The sequence below is a fragment of the Heterodontus francisci genome, chromosome 2, assembly GCF_036365525.1.
Source record: "Heterodontus francisci isolate sHetFra1 chromosome 2, sHetFra1.hap1, whole genome shotgun sequence".
Taxonomy (NCBI): Eukaryota; Metazoa; Chordata; class Chondrichthyes; order Heterodontiformes; family Heterodontidae; genus Heterodontus; species Heterodontus francisci.
In genome coordinates, this window is record NC_090372.1 from 48,446,655 (window position 1) to 48,462,088 (window position 15,434).

Consider the following 15,434-nt stretch of genomic DNA (forward strand, 5'->3'; position numbering starts at 1 on the left):
TAGATTAAAGTTTTAGTATTATATCCATGACACTCTGATCATAATTGCTGCCCTAAAACTTAAGGAAAATCACTGTGGAACTGTTCTGCACTGTCCCAGTACCAGCAAGTGCTCTGCAGGTGATCTTGCAGTCAAAGTCAATAGGGGTAATATTAACTTTGTGTGATAATGTGAAATGGGTAATACCAAATCACTAGCCCGTTTTATAAGAACATAAGAAATAGGAGCATCAGTAGGCCATATGGCCCCTTGAGCCTGCTCCACCATTCAATAAGATCGTAACTGATCTGATCTAGGCCTCAAGCCCACTTTCCTACCTGTTCCCCATAACCTTGAGCACTCCCCTATTGTTCAAAAATCTGACTATCTCAGATATATCTGTCCAAATTCTTATTTTCATTGATGTCAAGTGTAATAAAATTATGGGAATTGTAAAGCAGGTCACTGTCACCTATTTTACACTCAAAATTATACACAGTCAAAATTGCTTCCAATGTGTTAATATCTGGAGCCAACAGCCCAGAAACAACTGCTCAGAGTAATATTCCCATTCCACAGACTTATTATCAAAGGCCAGCTCCTCAGGTTGACTTTTACCCAACATTTTATTTGACTAGTTGGCCCAGGTGTGCAATCCTGCACAAAACTGGGAGCACTGCCACCAGTTCTGAATCTCATAACAATGTTGTAATTATGGTGCAGTCCATAGTGTTGCTACCTGTTTTGAAGTAAAGCAAAGCAGATGTCTGGCCAGTATATTAGTGCATGTCACATAGAGGCTGCACAACAGAGTCAACCCAAGGAGTCAGACAGGGATTTGTGCCAAACAGGAGAACGGCTGCAGTGGTGTTTAGTCATAACACTAGAGCTAGGTTATTGCCAAGAATGCTAATTATCAGCCAACTAATTTTATCATAACCTCTTGCTCCGTTGAATAAAGAAATTCACATAATGGGCAAAGATCTGACATTTCAAAGGTTAAATTATATTTGTAGACAGACACTGTGAAGGAGCAATGTGATTTGTCAAGGTCACAATGTTGAAGTCTGGCGCAAGGCTAGATTGTTGGAACAAGTTTAGTCAACAAGTAATAATGTCACAGAAATTCTTAGAAATGACCTCCTGTAGCACATTTTGCTTTTATTAGACCTCAAGTTGATTAATGCAATTTCTGTCTCATGAATTAATCTGCTCCCGGTCTTCTCCTCACCAGAATAATTCATTACAACCACAGTAAAAAGCAAGCCTTTAGGTTCACAAACAAGTGTGGCACTTGACCTGCAATCCATTGAATTCCGATGTACAAAATATATATGGGGCTCAATCCAGCAATCAGGAGTCTGAAATTTAAAATTCTCATCCTTGTGTTCAGATCCATCCATGGCCTGACTCCCTCCTTAACTCTGTAACCTCCTGCAGCCCTACCACCCTCTGAGAGCTCTGCACTCCTCCAATTCTGGCCTCTTAAGCATCCCGATTTCTTTTGTGCCACCATTGGCAGTTCTGCCTTCAGCAGTATAGGCCTTAAGCTCTGGAATTCCCTCCCTAAACTTCTTCATCTCTCCTCCTTTAAGATGTTCCTTAAAACGTACCATGTTACACAAGTTTTTGGTCACATGCTCTGATGTCTCCTTTGACTCGATGTCAATATTTGTCTAAATACACTCCTGGGAGATGCCTTGAGATGTTAAAGGCATTATATAAGTGCAAGTTTTTGGTGCTCCTTTCTAGCCATGGTTATTGTAAAAGAAAAGAACAACAAAAGACTTATATTTATCTAGTGCCTTGTCATGTGTCTCAGAAATATTTAAGTGATTCAGATACAATTGAGTGCTTTAAATTGGCTGGCTTTGTGAGTAGACATGGCAGCCATTTGTTACACAGCAAGATCTCACGATAGCAATAATAATATGAAAATCAATTAATCTGTTTTTGGTACTGCTGGTTATGGAAAAAGTGTTAAACAAGACATGAGGAGAATTCCCTGCTCTTCTTTAAAGAGTGTGATGAGATCTTTAACATTTACCTTGAATCGAATAGAATCTGCTAACCCTTTAACAGTTATGGCATTTTCCTACATGACTGATTTTATTTTCAGAAGACGTGTATAACTATCTTTGATTTGGAAAGACTATAGTTGGAGATGGTTTTGTGCAGTTTAATAAGACCCAAGGATACTGCAAAATCGCAAGATGTAGGGTGGGATCACCAACATTTAGCCTCACTTCTTGAACAGCTGCATTTCCCAAAAGCCCTCTGGATAGGCACAGGACATCATTTACTTTGTAAACCAGGGGTGCTCAAGGGCCACATATAAGGCTAGATGTTGAATTTTCACAATCGTGTAAAATGATTGATAGCCTGTTGGAAGCCCCATTTTACATCTCTTCTGATTTTTACTTCTATTGAAATCATCATGACTGCCAATGATATCTTACAATGTGCCTGACACCACCATCATCCCTGGGTATGTCCCGTCCCACTGGCAGGACGGTCTCACCAGAGGTGGCGGCACAGTGGTATACAGTAGGGAGGGGGTTGGCCTGGGAATCCTCAACGTTGACTCTGGACCCCATAAGTCTCACGGCATTAGGTCAAAAAACATGGGCAAGGAAACCTCCTGCTGATTACCACCTACTGCGCATGCCACCCCCCCCCCCCACCCCCACCTCGATGAATCAGTACTTCTCCATGTTGAATACCAATTGGAAGAAACACTGATGGCAGCAAGGGTGCAGAATGTACTCTGGGTGGGGGACTTCAATGTCCATCACCAAGAGTGGCTCGGTAGCACCACTACTGACCGAGCTGGCTGAGTCCTAAAGGAAATAGCTGCTAGACTGGGTCTGTGGCAGGTGGTGAGGGAACCAACAAGAGGGAAATACCTACTTAAACTCGTCCTCAACAATCTACCTGTCGCAGATGCCTATGTCCACGACAGTATTGGTAGGAGTCACCTTGTGGAGACTAAGTCCCGTCTTCACATTGAGGGTACCCACCATCGTGTTGTGTGGCACTACCACCGTGCTAAGTGGGATAGATTTCGAACAGATCTAGTAACTCAAAACTGGGCATCCAGAGGTGCTGCAGGCCATCAGCGGCATCAGAATTGTATTCAACCACAATCTGTAACCTCATGGCCCAGCATATCCCTCTGTCAAACATTACCATCAAGCCAAGGGATCAGCCCTGGTTCAATGTAGAGTGAAGGAGGGCATGCCAGGAGCAGCACCAGGCATTCCTAAAAATGAGGTGTTACCCTGGTGAAGCTGGAACACAAGACTACTTGCATGTCAAACAGCAGAAGCAGCATGCAATAGACAGGACTAAATGATACCACAACCAATGGATTGGATCTAAACTCTGCAGTCCTGCCACATCCAGTTGTGAATGGTGATGGACAATTAAACAACTAACAGGAGGAGGAGGCTTCATAAATATCCCCATCCTCAATGATGGGGGAGCCCAGTACAGCATTGCAAAAGACAAGGGTGAAGTATTTGCATCCATCTTCAGTCAGAAGTGCGAGTGGATGATCCATCTCGGTCTCCTCCTGAGATCCTCAGCATCATAGATGCCAGTCTTCAGCCAATCTAATTCACTGTATGTGATATCAAGAAATGGCTGAAGCACTGGATACAGGAAAGGTTATGGGCCCTGACAACATTCCATCAATAGTACTGAAGACTGGTGCTCCAGAACTAGCTGTGCCCCTAGCCAAGCTGTTCCAGTACAGCTACAACGCTGGCATCTACCCGTCAGTTGGAAAATTGCCCAGGTATATCCTGTGCACAAAAAGCAGGACAAATCCAACCTGGCCAATTACTACCCTATCAGTCCACTTTTGATCATCGGCAAAGTTATGGAAGGGGCCGTCGACAATGCTATCAAACGGCACTTTCTCATCAATAACCTGCTCACTGATGCTCAGTTTGAGTTCCACCAGGGCCACTCCTGACCTCATCATAGCCTTGGTCCAAACATGGACAGAAATGCTGAACTCCAGAGATGAGGTGAGCCCTTGACATGAAGGCAGCATTTGACCGAGTATGGCATCAAGGAGTCCTAGCAAAACAGGAGCCAATGGGAATCAGGGGGAAAACTCACTGCTGGTTGGAGTCAAACCTAGCACAAAGGAAGATGGTTGTGGTTGTTGGAGGTCAATCATCTCAGTCCCAGGACATCATTGCAGGAGTTCCTCAGGGTTGTGTCCTAGGCCTGAACATCTTCAGCTACTTCATCAATGACCTTCCCTCCATCATAAGGTCAGAAGTGGGGATGTTTACTGATGATTGCACAATGTTCAGGGCCATTCGTGACTCCTCAGATACTGAAGCAGCCCATGTCCATATGCAACAAGACCTGGACAACATTCAGGCTTGGGCTGATAAGTGGCAAGGAACATTCGTGCGACACAGTGCCAGGCAATGACCATCTTAAACAAGAGAGAATTTAACCATCTCCCCTTGTCATTCAATGGCATTACCATCGCTGAATCCCCCACTATCAACATCCTGGGGGTTACCACTGACCTGAAACTGAACCGGACCAGCCACATAAATGCAGTGGCTACAAGAGCAGATCAGAGGTTGGGAATCCTGCAGTGAGTAACTCACATCTTGTCTCCCCAATGCCTGTCCACCATCTACAAGGCACAAGTCAGGAGTGTGATGGAATACTCTCCATTTGCCTGAATGGGTGCAGCTCCAACAACATTCAAGAAGCTCAACACTTGATTGGCACCCCACCTACCACCTTAAACATTCACTTCCTCCACCACCGACGCACAGTGGCAGCAGTGTCTACCATCACATCATCCTGTCTTCGAGCTATATCGCCGTTCCTTCACTGTCGCTGGGTCAAAATCCTGGAACACCCTTCCTAATAGCACTGTGGGTGTACCTACCCCACATAGACTGCAGCGGTTCAAGAAGGCAGCTCACCATCACCTTTTCAAGGGCAATTAGGAATGGGCAATAAATGCTGGCCTAGCTAGTGACACCCACACCCCACAAACGAATAAAACAAATATTCCCTATTCCCCATTAAAGTCAAGATCTAGCCATAAAGTTTACATCCATGTTGTCATTAAATTACAGATACCTCAACAGATCTTTGGTGTTCTGATTTACAAGTCATCCACCATTGAGGCAACAGAGCTAAAATGAACCCCTTCCAAATTTCCAAGGCCACAAAATTAGGGATTAAGTTACCTAAACATTGAGACTGAATGGCCACGGCTACTGGAATATTTGGAAATCATGCCAAGGGTTGCTGCTGTCGATGACTGTGCAGGAAGGAGGAACTTAAAATCAATATTAACAATGATTGGAACAAATGATAAAAGAGTTAGTAGGGAAGAGCAAAAGGGAGTAATCTTCGCCCCCATTTTGTTTCCTTTTCTTTTATGTTTTAATCTTAATCTTGTTTTTCTCTTATTTTTGCTTTCGGACAGCAGCTGTTCGTTATTCTGCCACTCACACCTCCTCTAGACACATCTTTTGACTCTTTACTGGTCCCATTATTATTCCCTTTGGCTCTGCCCCATCAACTTTTTTGTCATTTAATGTCCTCCATCTTCCGCCTTATCGCAGACCTTTCCTTTTTCCACCCTCTCCCATTTGACCTACTTAAAACCCCTTACATTTCTAACTGTTCCCAGTTCTGATGAAAGGTCACAGACTTAATATGTTGGCCAGGATTTTATGAGTCCCGAGGCATTCCCGACAGCAGGACTGGTAGTAGGTGGAACTTCCGCTTCCGCCATTTTTCCCATATCCCACGCAATTCTATATGTATATGAACAGTGCGGCAATGGGCATGGGAGACATGGGTGCTCATGTGGTGAGGACGGCCTTTTTTTGGTGGAACCCGCCGTCACTTGGTCAAATGCCATGAGCGCCACGGCAATAAAGCATTCCGTGTTTAAAGCCTCAAGGAGCAGCAGCCTTTGTGTTATGTAGGTGTCTTCAGGGTTACCAAAATTAAATCTTTTACTTATCTGTAGCTGCTTTTTCCTTCCTTAACTTTTCAAATCCAGCAACAACTCCCCATCACTATTTTTACTACAGCAAGAGCAAAGAAAATGACAGCCAGCAGGTAACGTCCCGCTCCACGGTTCAGTGATGCCTCCCTGCAAGTTCTCCTCCAGGTCTTCAAGGAAAGGCGGGAGGTCCTCTTCCCTGCAGATGGAGTCAGAAGACCCTTCTGTCTGACCAAGGCAGCCTGGACAGAGGTAGCAGAGGAGGTCTCGAGCAGCGGGGTGATGTGGCGAACCTGGGTTCAGTGTCGTAAACGTATCAATGACTTGCTCAGATCGGCGAGGGTAAGTGGTCTTGGCGAAGCTGTTCCATTGTTTTTCTCCTTGTCTCCGTGTCTTTAAGACAGAGGGTAGACAAGGCAAACAGTGGAATATGTGAGCAGCTTTGCTGCCATACACTTACTGATTGTGCGCAAAGTTGATGGTTGGCATTGTTTATGTGCTTGGAATGTGTTGTGCAAAAGTCACTTTGGAATTAGTGATATTTATGCATATATACAATAAGTGTGATGCATCTTTTGACATGTTATTAAATCTGCACTGTCTCTTGCAGGATAAATGCACCTACAACCAATGTGAATGGGCAAAGACAGGGGGAGGTGTCCCAGACATCAGGATGCTGACACTGGCTGAGGAGGAGGCGTCAGAATTAGCGAGAGAGGAGGGAGGCAGGGCAATCACAGATGGCAAGGCAGGATCCTCAAGGCCTAAGGATGAAGTGTCATTCTCAGTCTTGCAGCCATATGTGCAAACCAAAGGAAAGTGTGTGAACTCATGTTCTGCTGATGCTTAATGTGCCTCTGTTTGTGTCCCCACTGCAGGTGCTCACACTCGAGTCATAGATGCGGTGAGGTCCAAGATGAAGATGAAGCCAATGCCCCAGAGGGTGCATCGTCACCTGTTTCTTCTTCCACCTCCACCAGCGCAGATACATCCACACGGTCCGCAGTGGGGTTTAAGATTAGAATCTGGGTCACAAACTGGTGTGCATGACACAAACACGTCCCAGCAGCTGAGGGAGCAGGTGCTAGCTGGGTCCCCTGACAATCGGAGGACTGCTGGGGACCAGACCCCTGCTCAGCCCCAAGCTCATGATGATCCTGTTTGTTGCAACAAGTTGTCTGCTGGACGTGCAGCAAAGCCATGTGGAAAATATGTCAGAGATGCTTGAAGTCATGTGTGGCATGCCATAGAGGAGTCCATGCAAGTCGTCTGCCATCTCCCAGGCATTTGACCATATGGCTTCCTCAGTTGAGAGTTTGGTGAGCTCCGAGGTGAATCTGGTTGAGCACTCGAGCCACATGCACTCTAACCTGCACTCCATCGCATTATCCATGGGTCACATGCAACAGGGTCTAAGCAAGAGGGGGACGAAGAACCTGGACCTCCCTCCAGGTTCTCCTTCCCCTCAAGGAAACAGGCAGGTGCCATTGTGCACCCAGATGGAGGAGGAGTGCATGCCAGCTGCCCCGGGGCCTTCCTCTCATGACACCCCCCCAGGGTGAGCAGCATTTTGTCCTGCCCACTGAAATTGACCCCCTTACCTCCAGCAGGCCAACACATGGGGGATGCTCAAGCACCAGTGTTGCAGATCCCCAGTAGAATGGAGCTGTCAAGGCCCTGTTCCTCCAAAGGACGTCTGCCATGGTCATCCACAGCAACGGGGACAGTGCAATGAGCAGACTGCCTTTACCTCAACTGCTAATGTCGGGGTAGCACCTAGACGTAGTGGTAGAAAACGTAAAAAGAAACAGTTTTGAGCATGAAGGTGGCATGGTGCTGTAAATATTGTGCACATATTGCTGAAGTTTAAATAATATGTATTTACTTTAATATTTGATGCACTCGCTTAAATTATTTGCTTTGTTTCAATTGAAAAGGAAAATGTTTATTTGAGGCCTAAGACAGGAACGCATTGATGCTTACAATGCATTTCAGAAAATGTCCAGTGTCCATTTATCATTAACATTTGAGCCTTCAGTCTTCAATGATTTGTATCACTTGCAGATTTTGCACTTTTATTTTCTCACCAACATGCCTTACATTTGTGGTTCTGCGGTCACCTCCTTACTTTCCTTGCATTGATGTGTTTTCAGTTCCATCGTAGCCCAGACAAGATTTGATCTGCCAGTCACATCAAAGTGCTGTAACATTGTAGCTTCCTATGTGTGCGAGTTAATAACTTGATGCAGAACAATATTTCCAATGGAGAGGCAGGTCACTCTTAATGCAGTTGATAGCGTACAGGCCGTGAGGCACATCTCCACTGTAGGTTCATGTGCTGTTGTCATTAGAGTCCTTTGTTTTGATTACAGCAATGATTAAGACCTCAGGTGTATGTGAACATATTTGGAGGATTTTTTTTTTCTCCTTCCAACGTTTCTTTAGGAAGTGGTTTAATGTTGGCTGAAAAGTGCAAATATGAGGCTTTCCCTGATGTTCCTTGCATGTCTTTCCATAGTCCTTATATCTATAACGGCATCGTTTGCATTTTTGTCTTCCTCCTCACCCTCTTAATAGTCACCCTCATCTGAGGAGGACTGATGTTCCTTCGCCTGCAGAATGTTGCTGCATCTAATTGGCAGGTTATGCAATGCACAGTAAACAACGATTATTTGTGAAACTCTCTGTGGCATGTACTGAAGAGCCCCTCCAAACCGGTCAAGGCAACGGAATTGCATTTTCAGCATGCCGATATGGCTGATGATAATGGCTCTGGTAGACGTGTGAGCAGCATTGTATCCCTCTTCAGCTGTGCTTTAGGGGATGCTGCACTGGTGTCATCAACCATGTCCAAAAGGCGTAACCCTCGTCACCCAGGATCCAGCCGTCTACTTTGGCTGGTTCGTCAAAAATCCCCGGCAGCTGTGAGTTCTGCAAAATGTGTGAGCTGTGACAGCTCCCTGGGAAACGAGCGTGAGCCTGCATTATTCTTCTCCTGTGGTCGCTAACCAGTTGTACGTTCAAAGAGTGGAAGCCTTTGCGATTCACGAATGCAGCAGGCTGATCCCAGGGAGCTCTAATAGCCACGAGTGCAGCTGATCACTCATTGTTCTCTAGGGAACCCAGCAATGGCGCTGAAGGCCGCAGACCTTGCTGTCTGGCTGTCCTCGTCTAAAGGTAAGTAGATGAAATCATTGGCACAACAAAATAGCGCATTGGTCACCTCTTTGATACACCTATTGTGTTGCAGACTGTGACATGCCACATATGTCGCCCATTGATCCCTGGAAAGCACCACTAGCAAAAAAATTGAGTGCAGCAGTAACCTTGAGGGTAACTGGCATGGGATTCCCACCAAACCCAAGGAGTTGCAGATCATGCTGCAGGATCCTATAAACTTCTGTGACCATTTCTCGTGACATTCTTAGGCATCTCGGGCATTGTCTGTCTGAAATTTGAAGATAATTTGTCCTTGTCCTGAGGATGTAATCATGTGTCAGTGCCTGTCTTCGATAAGGCCGTTCCTGAATGGCCTCATTCGGAGCATCCTCATCTTCTGTTCTGCCTGTTGCTGGGATTCGGGCATCATGCGCTGAGGGAAAAGAGCCCCCCTCAGTCACTCCCTTTGTTCTTCTTCCCATGGTACGAGACAAATTGGATGTATGAGACCCACGTCGCTGCAGCTTTGCAAATAATGAAATGACCAGAGCTTACCAATTCAGCCTTCTGTTGCCAGTCAGCTGAACCATTGAGGCGATGAGCAGTTTGCTTTCTTGTGCCTTTAAATTGCAGCCAGGTGGAAAACCCACCCACCATCATTTGACTCCTCCCACTCACCTTGCAATCCTTGAGTGGCCACATGGTTTGTATTATCGTTCGAGGATTTGGTGCGTGTACAATTTAAAGCAAGTTTCCCTACCTTCTAACCTCCTCCTGCCACCTTCCAGCCTGCACCCATCAGCCTTGATCCATCCAATTTAACCTTAACCCTTCCCTCTGTTACCATTGATGCTCCTCCCATTACCTTGTCACAATCAATTTATTCATGCAATCCCTCTCCCCCCATTCCAACTCCCGTTTTCATTGAAATGCCGACTTTGACCCTTGATCCTCCTTAACTACACTTTAAAGTTATTGCAGAGTCCCGTTACCCTCTCTATGATGCTGTAGAACACACAACCCTAAGTCTCAACCTTCCCCCCCCCCTACAGAATTGATTTGCCCTCATTGACTGTGACCGTTCCCTCTGCCATCCAATACCCTGAATTCGCCCCACAGCACTCATCCCTCCCTTTAGTCCTCTCATGACCATCTGTTGGTTGTAATGCTCAAACTGAACCCACCACCCCCACATCCAGCTTCAGCATCAATAACAACCACTACACACCCTGGACGCTCCTTTCCTCCCTCCCGTGCTCCTCCATACACCCGATCACCCCACCCTTTGTCCTCCCTTCCTCCCTCCCCTGCCCTTGCATGCACTTGATCACACCAGCCTTTGTCCTCCCCTTCTCCCTCCCCTGCCATGCTCCCCTCTTCCCTTGCCTGCTCCTCCATGCACCCAGTAACCCCACTCTGTCCTCCCCAAGCACCCTCCCCTGCTCCTCAGTGTACACTCCCCCAAGCCTTTGCCACCATACCCTGAGAAGAATCGTCCTTGCTGGTGCTAAACATCCATTCCAATGTTGGCATTCCTTTTGCCGATGAGTTCAAGTAAGTAAACCACTGACCTCAGACACAACTGCACAAAGCCGACTTGTGTACGCCTCGTTTAATCAAACCTGAACCGGGTGGCTTGCTGCTAACTTAATCAGGCAGGTAGGACTCAATTTGAAACATGTGTAGGGTAATGAGTATTCATGGTATGGAAATGAATGCCAAGCTGAAATCTGCCACCGTGGGGGGGGGGGGGGGGGGAGCCCAGACTGCTGCAAACAGGCCGCTGACTTAATTTCGGAAAAAAATACCCCCGTTGGAAATCTGAGAAAACAACTCATGCCTGATTAAATCACCCTGCATGCCACCAAAGCCACTCTTGCAGGGTCCATAAAATTCCAACCGTTAACACTGTTTCTCTCTCCACAGATGCTGCCACAGCTGCTGAGTAGTGTGTTAACAATAATTCGAGTGAACTAAACATAATGTTGATTTTACTGGGGAACAATGCACTACATTAAAACACAGTTGTAAAGCACAATGTTTGCGTGTCACCTCCGTGAATGATTTCAGTGTGCAGACCAGTGGGGAAGGCGCTGCTGACTGGCTGCACACTCAACTTGGGGTACAGCAGCGCGCGTGGCTAGCCTACACCTCTTAAGCGCAGCCTGCCCTTCTGAAAGGGGAACTGCACTCATCATACAGATGCTGCCGCAGAGTATCTGTGGAAAACTGGGATAGAAGATAAAGCACAGAAAATGGAGCAACAGGCTCCCAGATTTTCTGATGTAGCATTGGAGGCATTAATACAGGAGATGGAAAGGAGTAGAGAAGCAATGTTTCCAATGGGGGGTCCAGGAGGATCTCAAGGCATAATCTGAGAAGGGAATGGGAGCTGGTGGCCACGGAGGTCAATTCCCAGAGTCTGGTCCTGAGGACATGGCAGCAGTGCCAGAAAAAGTTCAATGGCCTTACGCGGGTGGTCAAGGTCAGTGAATGCATCTTCACATGACATCACCTACCCACCACACGACCAACTCTCAAGATGCTTGATACACCACAGCCCCAACACTCACTCATCAGCAAAAACTAGCAATCTGGACTCATGCCTAATATTCCGATATTCCATCTCACCCTCACACATGTATCAATGTTGCCAGACTCACACCCACCTCTCATAGCTTCCACATATCTCCAGCTATTCAGTTATAACAGGCACATTACCCAAATGCTGCAACACAATCACTGACATTCTTATTTCTCTGCAGGTCAAGGTGGCCCATAACAAGAGGGAGCAGCAAAGAACCAGCGGAGGAAGGCATGCCTCCACCCACAGAAACAGTGTTGAGCATCATGGGGCTGTGACTGAGGCATTGCATTCAGTGTCACTGAGAAAATTCAGAATGATGGTAAGTTCCTTCCTTATGCCCCTTCTCATCACCCACCTCACCCTCATCGTGGTAACTGGCATGATGAACAAGCTGCGGATGATGTGACCATGGACCTCTTGCTTTCCATCTTACTCCCCTTTGCTCACCCCAACCATCCCCTTCTGCATTTATGCTTAGAGATAACCAGGAACTGCCACCTGACCAGCCACTACAGCCTCATGATGAAGGCTGACAGCAGATCTCTAATGAAGAAGCACCATTACATGATCTAACATTCACAGCCACCTGTTCAGATACTGGCACTGTATGAAATTTAGAGGGTAGTATAGAGTTTGGATCAGCATGCAGTCAGTCACCAGGCACATGTGGGCTGCAGCCAAGGCAGGAGGACAAGATAGTTACTGTGCCAGCTCACTGGAGGGTGAGGGTGCAAATGAGTTCTGCTGCAGAGGACTCAGATGAAGACTTCAATGAAGCATTGCAGAAGTGGTGGCCAACCCCATGAATGCACTTGCAGATGCAGCCATGATAAAGTATCTGGTGGCCATTGACTCAGCTTCCATTACAACACAGGCAGAAGCCACCAATGTCTCAATGCTGCAGTGGAAGCCCAGACTGAGGTCATGAGATCTGTAGTGGTTTTAGTTATACTATTAAACTACTGGGTTTATTCTATAGGCCACCAACTCGTGGACCCAGTTCTGATGAAAAGTCATTGACCGGAAACATTAAGAATGAAGGGAGGCAATATATAATAAAGGGTACAATTCTAAAGGGGATACAGGAACAGAGAGACCTGGAGGTATATGTGCAGAAATTGTAGAAGGGGGCAGGGTTTGTTGAGAAATTTGTTAAAAAGGCAAACGGGATCCTGGACTTTATAAATTGAGGCAAAGAGAACAAAAGCAAGGAAGTTATTATGAACCTTTATGAAACACTGGTTCGGCCTCAATTGGAATATTGTGTCCAATTCTGGGCACCACACTTTAGGAAGGATATGAAGGCTTTAGAGAGGGTGCAGAAAAGATTTATGAGAATGGCTCCAGGGATGAGGGGCCTCAGTGACATAGATAGATTGGAGATGCTGAGGTTGTTTTCCTTAGAGAAGGTTGAGAGAAGATTTGATAGGGGTGTTCAAAATCATGAAGGGTCAGAGTAGATAGAGTGAAACTGTTCCCATAGCTGGAAAGGTTGAGAACCAGAGGACACCGATTTAAGATGTTTGGCAAAAGAACCAATGGCAACATGAGGAAAAACTTTTTTATGCAGCGAGTGGTTAGGATCTGGAATACACCTCCTGAGAGTGTGGTGAGTCAGATTAAATTTTGGCTTTCAAAAGGGATTGGATAAGTACCTGAAGAGAAGATATTTGCAGGGCTACGGGGAAAGGGCGGGGGAGTGGAATTAGCTGAGCTGCGATTGCAGAGAGCTCGCATGTATATGATGGGCTGAATTGCCTCATTCTGTGCTGTAACCATTCTATGATTCTATAAGAACGTAAGAACATAAGAGATAGCAGAGGCAACAGGCCACCTGGCCCTTCCGGCCTGCTCCGCTATTCAACAAGATCATGGCTGATGTTTTGTCTCAACTCCACCTTCCCGTGTTGTCCCTTTTTCCCTTAATTCCCTTAGCACCCAAAAATCTATCAACCTATTTCTTGAATATACTCAACTACTGAGCATCCATGGCTCCCAAGGTTAGAGAATTCCAAAGATTCACAAACCTTTCAGTGAAGAAGTTTCTCATCTCAGTAATAAATAGCCTACCCCTTATTCCGAGACTGTGACTTCGTGTTCTAGATACCGGAATCATTTTCTCAGCGCTTACACAGTCAAGCCCCTTATGAATTTTGTATGTTTCAATTAGATCACCTCTCATTCTTATAAACTCCAGGGAATATAGGGCTAGTCTACTCAATCTCTTCTCAAGGCCAATCCACTCATCCCAGGAAACTGTCTAGTGAACCTTCATTGCGCTCCCTCGAGGGCAAATATGTCCTTCCTTAGGTAAGAAGACCTGTACAGAGAGGGCTGGATTTACAGTGCTCGTTGCAGCTTCTGGCGGTGGAGTGGGTGCCATTGCCGCTCATCATATATGTGGCCAGCCCCTTGCAATCATGTGGCGGGGTGGCCAATTGTAATAATGGAGCCGCGGGACCCGGCCAATTACGCGACGGGGGTGGGATTCAAGGCGCTGAATGCAGCGTTGGATGATTCCGGAGCAAGTGCTGGTGCCTTATTTGAAGGCCTGCCGGCCTTGCTTTACAGTTTTCTTTTCAAATATTTACCATTTTCCTTTTAAATACATTCTGCTTAGAATGGTCCATCAGAAAGAGAAGTCAGAGTCATAGAGTCATAGAGTTATACAGCACAGAAACAGGCCCTTCGGCCCACCATGTCCATGCAGGGCATCAAGCCTATCTATTCTAATACCATTTTCCAGCACTTGGCCCGTAGCATTGTATGCTATGGCGTTTCAAGTGCTCATCTAAATACTTCTTAAATGTTGTGAAGGTTCCTGCCTCTACCACCCTTTCAGGCAGTGTGTTCCAGATTCCAACCACCTTCTGGGTGAAATTCTTTTTCTGAAATCCCCTCTAAACCTCCTGCCCCTTTCCTTAAATCTATGCCCCCTAGTTATTGACACCTCCGCTAAGGGAAAAAGTTCCTTCCTATCTACCCTATCAATGCCCCTCATAATTTTGTATACCTCAATCAGGCCCCCCCTCAGCCTTCACTGCTCTAAGGAAAACACCCTAGCCTATCCAGTCTCTCTTCATAGCTGAAATACTCCAACCCAGGCAACATCCTGGTGAATCTCCTCTGCACCCTCTCCAGTACAATCACATCCTTCCTATAGTGTGGCGACCAGAACTGTACACAGTACTCCAGCTGTGTCCTAACAAGGGTTTTATACAGCTAGTAATATATTGCCGAATATGCTGCATTTAATAAAACATTGCTCTAACTTCTTTTGATGATCTTAAATTTATGATCTGATGCATCAAGTGTGTTAGGGTAGTAGGTGGTGTGCCATGGTTAGTCTGCTTGTCACCTCTCGCTTTCAGCTCTCACCATTGCCTAGCAGTACAAATACTGCAAAAATAAAAGCTGAGCGTGTAATTCTCTTCCTGCCAGGATGTAGTCTCTCCATCAGCAAGCACGATGTAGTGCCTCCCCATGGCGACATACGTAAACTGGGTACCCTATGGTCCCAGGCTAAACTCAGAAGAGGCCTGGCCCCCAGACATGTGGCATGCAGGCCCATCGGTGTGTGCTGCCTTTATGCCCACGAACCAGACCCCTAGCTATGCATAAATAGCCTCACTGCCTTGTGGATGTCTCAGGAGAGAGAAGGCTAAGGGAGTAAACCCTGACCGAAAATCCGGAGTGAAGTCCTGC

The 15,434-nt window shown here is 46.3% G+C and overlaps 1 protein-coding gene and 1 long non-coding RNA gene across 2 annotated transcripts in view; one reads left to right on the plus strand and one right to left on the minus strand.

Moving 5' to 3' along the window:
- nedd9 (neural precursor cell expressed, developmentally down-regulated 9) overlaps positions 1 to 15,434 on the minus strand; it is a 233,848-nt gene that overhangs the window by 210,414 nt on the left and 8,000 nt on the right. The window lies entirely within an intron of this gene.
- LOC137384300 (uncharacterized) overlaps positions 1 to 15,434 on the plus strand; it is a 232,187-nt gene that overhangs the window by 8,329 nt on the left and 208,424 nt on the right. The window lies entirely within an intron of this gene.